The following is a 7,150-nucleotide window of genomic DNA, read 5'->3' as shown; positions in this document are numbered from 1 at the left end:
AGCGCAGTGCTTACAAGCTCGAAAGTTGCTGTGGTCTGTCTCCTAGGCAACCAGCTGTAAACAAACAAACAAAAAGTTTATCAAGAACCGCAGCAAATTTTAATTAGCTGCAAATTGCAAAAGTGCTTGTTTATACATGAACTATCTGACAATATCGATTTATGAAGATGGGAATTACACTTTAATTTCTTAGAATGAGGAGGGTATGGCTTGAAGATTAGCAAATAAAGATTCAGGAATAGTAAACCTGACCCCAATGGTTGTAAAAGGTTGCACAGCCTCCCCTGTGTGTGCTGTGGATGCAGGACTCATGTACTGATTCTGAAGACCAGCTATACTTTGGTACCTTTAAATGTTGGGGCATAGAGTGGCCATTGTCTTTACAGAGGACCAGTCACCTCCCCCAATCTGTTGGTTTCAATACATCATTGTATTACCCATAATATAACAATCCTGGAACACGTTTTATACCTCTCCCTTGTGCCGCTCCTCTGTGTTCCCTCCTAAATTTACAAATGGGTGTTATCAGTTGGGGGTGTGTCTCTATACATTATTACTGTCCAATCAGAACTGCCAGTAGAAGACTCTGTAGGGACACACCCTTTTAACAAGAATAGCAACACCCAGCTGTCAATGTATTTATACATTTCTCAGAAAAAAAGTCAAAATAAAATAAAGTCGAGACAAAATTTGCTCCAGAGTTATTTCATGAAAAATACAAGAATAAGATTTTTTTTCTTTAAAGGAATTCTCCATGCTATCCCCAGTGCAGGTCCTCAGTGGGCGGAGCATGGCACAGGAATGATCTCCTTTGTTGGTGTGTGAATACTTGTGTCATGCAGATTTGCACTAGGGTAAGGGTACCGTCACACAGTGCAATTTTCATCGCTACGACGGTACGATCCGTGACGCTCCAGCGTCGTAACAATATCGCTCCAGCGTCGTAGACTGCTGTCACACTTTGCAATCTACGACGCTGGAGCGATAATTTCATGACGTATGTGCGATGTAGAAGCCGTTGGTTACTATGCGCACATCGTATACGATATATGTTACACCATGCAATCATGCCGCCACAGCGGGACACTAGACGACGAAAGAAAGTTTCAAACGATCTGCTACGACGTACGATTCTCAGCGGGGTCCCTGATCGCAGGAGCGTGTCAGACATTGCGATATCGCTCGAACGTCACAGATATATCGCTCGAACGTCACGAATCGTGCCGTCGTAGCGATCAAAATTTCACTGTGTGACGGTACCCTTAAATGCAGTCTGTTTTGCTTGGAGTGTTCCTTTAAGACTTTCTGTATTGATATACTGAAGATTCCTATCCTGTGGCTCTAGCGTTTGCCATACTCCCAGCATGGCCTGCCACATGCAGCTGAGGGATACTTTTTGTTTTCCCCGCAACAGTTGGTGAGTCAAAGGTTGGCGATCATTAGCCTAAGGGTATGTTCAGATGACTGTGCAAGGTCCGCACCAAAAATCTACCACATAATTATTTGTTTGTACCAACATTGTTCACTTAAAGGGAACCTGTCACCTGAATTTGGCGGGACTGGTTTTGGGTCATATGGGCGGAGTTTTTGGGTGTTTGATTCACCCTTTCCTTACCCGCTGGCTGCATGCTGGCTGCAATATTGGATTTAAGTTCATTCTCTGTCCTCCATAGTACACGCCTGCACAAGGCAAGATTGCTTTGCGCAGGCGTGTACTATGGAGGACAGAGAATGAACTTCAATCCAATATTGCAGCCAGCATGCAGCCAACGGGTAAGGAAAGGGTGAATCAAACACCCGAAAACTCCGCCCATATGACCCAAAACCAGTCCCGCCAAATTCAGGTGACAGAGTCCCTTTAAAGGCGGCCTGTCACTTGCCAAAAAAAAGGTGTTTTTTTTTAACTTTGTGTAAATGCCGCTGTCCTCCTGAATCCGGCATTGTTTTTCTTGTGTTTCTGCGCCTCTTTGTTTCCGAGATATGGCCTCGTCTTACTTGTATAAAAATCTAGTTTTGTTAACAAGTGGGTGTGGTCCGCAAGAAGTGTTCACGCCCTCTTAGCTACAAACGACTAGGTTTTTATAAAGGGAAGAAGAGGCCGTATCTCAGGAACGGAGAAGTGCAGGAACAAAAGAAAAACCGCGCCGAATTCAGGAGGACAGCGTCCTTTACACCAGGTAAAAATATACATATCTATGGGAAGTGACAGGTCTCTTCTCTTCACACAGGCTCCATCTTTAGGGATCTAATACATGGTGCACGGAGGCATACGTATGAGAATACATGGACGGTATCATGGACAATGGGGCCAGTACTAGGGAAGAATTCCACCAAAATACATCTGTACTGTATTGGCCATAGAGTTCTATGGGAGCCGTACGGAATGAGGTCAATGAGGCCTTGGATGCTAACAAACCTAGATCAGAGATCAAGTAGTGGGAATGGCCTGAAAAATCCTAATTGACAGGATATTTGTACAAAACCAACATTCGGTACTAATGTCCGGAAACCGGAGCCACTGCCTTGTGCAACAGTGTCTCTGAATGTCCAGGTCAGGACCATAAGTGTTCCCTGAATAGTGTCTGAGTGACCTGTTCTCCAGATTGGATCTTGAGACAACTATAGACATTATAAGGATAAAATTGAGGTTTTTTTTCTCTTTGTAATGGAAACAGCGCCCCTCTTGTCAATAGTCTATGTTGGGTATTACAGCTCCCACCCAAGAGATGAGCTGATCACTGGAGGCCCGGCTGATGGAACCAGCTTTAGAGGGTAAATGTAGGTGGCTTCCATACCACCATATAATAGTCACTTTGAGATCTCTGGCTAATAGAGGGGAGACCCTCCACCCTTGTTTGATGTAACAGGGTAATAAAAAGGTCCCATAATCCACAAACATATATTCCCTATGGACGAGGTAGATGATACATTCATGATCGTTGGCGGTTTGGCTACTGAGACTCCCATCGATCCCACAAACAGGTGTCTTAAATCCCAGTGCGTGAAAGGAGCAGAAGTGAGCGTGTGTGACCATCACTCCATTCATGGTCTGTAGGTGGTAGTCGCACATGCTCACTACTGCTCTGCTCGGACAGGGAACTTTGTGCTGCCATTCTCGGGGTTGGTGAGGGTCTCAGCCTCCTCAAATCATCTTGCTCATAGTTCACTAAAAAGGTGATTAATGTAATTAGCATATCAGGATTTTATATGGTGTTCCCCTTTGTCACTTTCTGCTATCCAATCATCTGGCAGCAACCTGGGCTTCCTGCAGTTGATACGGTTCGGTGGGGATTGGGACTTGCATCTGTAATACCGCCATACACAGACAGGGGGCAGTAGACTTCATAACCAATGGTAACCTATTACTAGGGTGACATACACATACCCAGCATGCTCTAGGGAACTCGCTGCTCTGCACTTACAATGAGCCTTTCTCATCCCTCCAACTTTTTTTCTTCTTTACACTTATTTTTTGCCATTAAAAGCTATTTTCAGATAATTTTATCTTCTGAGATAAAACCTTCTTTAAAAAAAATGTATGCTGATTATAGACATAAGACCAAGTTACTGCTATGTAACAGAAAAGGGGGAGACAGGAGGCTTATCTCTGGAAAGAAAAGCAATGGGATCAGGCAGATTGAAATTCCACCTGCTTGATCATTTTATTTTCCCACAATGTCATGCTTGGCAAATGCCCCAGATTTCCGGGACTTCTGGACTGATAGGGGGTTGTTTCCAAGAGGGGTGGGTGGGTTCCTGGGAAGGTGAGGTTAAAGACTGTACTTAAAGGTGTTGTCCACTATGGGGACAATTATTTACTTTTATGTAAATGCATGTATTTGGGGTTGAAAAATATTTTTGTAATAGGGTTTCACTAAAACATTTGAATCCTTCTGCTTTTACAGACTGTTGTTTATCTGCCCTTTCAACTTTGATGTGGTCTGTGGTTATACAGGTCCTTCTAAAAAAATTAGCATATAGTGTTAAATTTCATTATTTACCATAATGTAATGATTACAATTAAACTTTCATATATTATAGATTCATTATCCACCAACTGAAATTTGTCACGTCTTTTATTGTTTTAATACTGATGATTTTGGCATACAACTCCTGATGACCCAAAAAACCTGTCTCAATAAATTAGCATATTTCACCCATCCAATCAAATAAAAGTGTTTTTTAATAACAAACAAAAAAACCATCAAATAATAATGTTCAGTTATGCACTCAATACTTGGTCGGGAATCCTTTGGCAGAAATGACTGCTTCAATGCGGCGTGGCATGGAGGCAATCAGCCTGTGACACTGCTGAGATGTTATGGAGGCCCAGGATGCTTCAATAGCGGCCTTAAGCTCATCCAGAGTGTTGGGTCTTGCGTCTCTCAACTTTCTCTTCACAATATCCCACAGATTCTCTATGGGGTTCAGGTCAGGAGAGTTGGCAGGCCAATTGAGCACAGTAATACCATGGTCAGTAAACCATTTACCAGTGGTTTTGGCACTGTGAGCAGGTGCCAGGTCGTGCTGAAAAATGAAATATTCATCTCCATAAAGCATTTCAGCCGATGGAAGCATGAAGTGCTCCAAAATCTCCTGATAGCTAGCTGCATTGACCCTGCCCTTGATGAAACACAGTGGACCAACACCAGCAGCTGACATGGCACCCCACACCATCACTGACTGTGGGTACTTGACACTGGACTTCAGGCATTTTGGCATTTCCTTCTCCCCAGTCTTCCTCCAGACTCTGGCACCTTGATTTCCGAATGACATGCAAAATTTGCTTTCATCAGAAAAAAGTACTTGGGACCACTTAGCAACAGTCCAGTGCTGCTTCTCTGTAGCCCATTTTGGCACCTGTAGCCCATTTCCTGCACACGCCTGTGCACGGTGGCTCTGGATGTTTCCACACCAGACTCAGTCCACTGCTTCCTCAGGTTCCCCAAGGTCTGGAATCGGTCCTTCTCCACAATCTTCCTCAGGGTCCGGTCTCCTCTTCTCGTTGTACAGCGTTTTCTGCCACATTGTTTCCTTCCAACAGACTTACCATTGAGGTGCCTTGATACAGCACTCTGGGAACAGCCTATTTGTTGAGAAATTTCTTTCTGGGTCTTACCCTCTTGCTTGAGGGTGTCAATGATGGCCTTCTTGACATCTGTCAGGTCGCTAGTCTTACCCATGATGGGGGTTTTGAGTAATGAACCAGGCAGGGAGTTTATAAAAGCCTCAGGTATCTTTTGCATGTGTTTAGAGTTAATTAGTTGATTCAGAAGATTAGGGTAATAGGTCGTTTAGAGAACCTTTTCTTGATATGCTAATTTATTGAGACAGGTTTTTTGTGTTATCAGGAGTTGTATGCCAAAATCATCAGTATTAAAACAATAAAAGACCTGACAAATTTCAGTTGGTGGATAATGAATCTATAATATATGAAAGTTTAATTGTAATCATTACATTATGGTAAATAATGAAATTTAACACTATATGCTAATTTTTTGAGAAGGACCTGTACATCAGCAGGGATATACAGTACAGACCAAATGTTTGGACACCCCTCATTTAAAGATTTTTCTGTATTTTCATGACTATGAAAATTTGGTGAAGTGTGTATATTCACACTGAAGGCATCAAAACTATGAACTAACACATGTGGAATTATATAATTAACAAAAAAGTGTGAAACAACTCAAATTATGTCTTATATTCTAGGTTCTTCAAAGTAGCCACCTTTTGCTTTGATGACTGCTTTGTACACTCTTGGCATTTTCTTGATGAGCTTCAAGAGGTAGTCACCGAGAATGGTCTTCCAACAATCTTGAAGGAGTTCCCAGAGATGCTTAGCACTTGTTGGCCCTTTTGCCTTCACTCTGCGGTCCAGCTCACCCCAAACCATCTCGATTGGGTTCAGGTCCGGCGTAGCACCCCATCATTCTCGTCCTTGGTCAAATAGCCCTTACACAGCCTGGTGGTGTGTTTGGGGTCATTGTCCTGGTGAAAAATAAATGATGGTCCAACTAAGTGTAAACCGGATGGAATAGCATTCCGCTGCAAGATGCTGTGGTAGCCATGCTGCTTCAGTATGCCTTCAATTTTGAATAAATCCCCAACAGTGTCACCAGCAAAGCACCCCCACACCATCACACCTCCTCCTCCATGCTTCATGGTGGGAACCAGGCAGGCACGGTGGTTGGAACCAAAGATCTCAATTTTGGACTCATCAGACCAAAGCACAGATTTCCACTGGGCTAATTTCCATTCCTTTTGTTCCTTAGCCCAAACTAGTCTCTTCTGCTTGTTGCCTGTCCTTAGCAGTGGTTTCCTAGCAGCTATTTTACCATGAAGGCCTGCTGCACAAAGTCTCCTCTTAACAGTTGTTGTAGAGATGTGTCTGCTGCTAGACCTCTGTGTGGCATTGACCTGGTCTCTAATCTGAGCTGCTGTTAACCTGCGATTTGTGAGGCTGGTGACTCGGAGAAACTTATCCTCAGAAGGAGAGGTGACTCTTGGTCTTCCTTTCCTGGGGCGGTCCTCATGTGAGCCAGTTTCTTTGTAGCGCTTGATGGTTTTTTCCACTGCACTTAGGGACACTTTCAAAGTTTTCTCAATTTTTCGGACTGACTGACCTTCATTTTTTAAAGTAATGATGGCCACTCGTTTTTCTTTACTTAGCTGCTTTTTTCTTGCCATAATACAAATTCTAACAGTCTATTCAGTAGGACTATCAGCTGTGTATCCACCAGACTTCTGCTCAACACAACTGATGGTCCCAACCCCATTTATAAGGCCAGAAATCCCACTTATTAAACCTGACAGAGCACACCTGTGAAGTGAAAGAGAATGCCAAGAGTGTGCAAAGCAGTCATCAAAGCAAAAAGTGGCTATTTTGAAGAACCTAGAATATAAGACATAATTTCAGTTGTTTCACACTTTTTTGTTAAGTATATAATTCCACATGTGTTAATTCATAGTTTTGATGCCTTCAGTGTGAATGTACAATTTTCATAGTCCTGAAAATACAGAAAAATCTTTAAATGAGAAGGTGTCCAAACTTTTGGTCTGTACTGTACAAAGAAATCATGGGGCCCCATAGCAAAAGTCTACCCCCCTCCCACCTCCCCTTCCCCCCAAATAAAATGTAATATTTGGC

The 7,150-nt window shown here is 43.0% G+C and overlaps 1 protein-coding gene across 1 annotated transcript in view; it reads left to right on the top strand.

Annotated features, from left to right (window-relative positions):
• The first annotated feature begins 2,121 nt into the window (after positions 1–2,121).
• The window catches only part of PHYHD1 (phytanoyl-CoA dioxygenase domain containing 1), a 49,609-nt gene continuing 44,580 nt past the window's right edge, over positions 2,122–7,150 (top strand). The window contains exon 1 of the mRNA XM_069748181.1: positions 2,122–2,177. The gene's annotated coding sequence lies outside the window, so the exon portion shown is untranslated. The remainder of the gene's footprint in view (positions 2,178–7,150) is intronic.

Source organism: Ranitomeya imitator, chromosome 2 (assembly GCF_032444005.1).
Source record: "Ranitomeya imitator isolate aRanImi1 chromosome 2, aRanImi1.pri, whole genome shotgun sequence".
NCBI lineage: Eukaryota > Metazoa > Chordata > Amphibia > Anura > Dendrobatidae > Ranitomeya > Ranitomeya imitator.
This window is presented reverse-complemented; position numbering and strand designations above follow the sequence as displayed.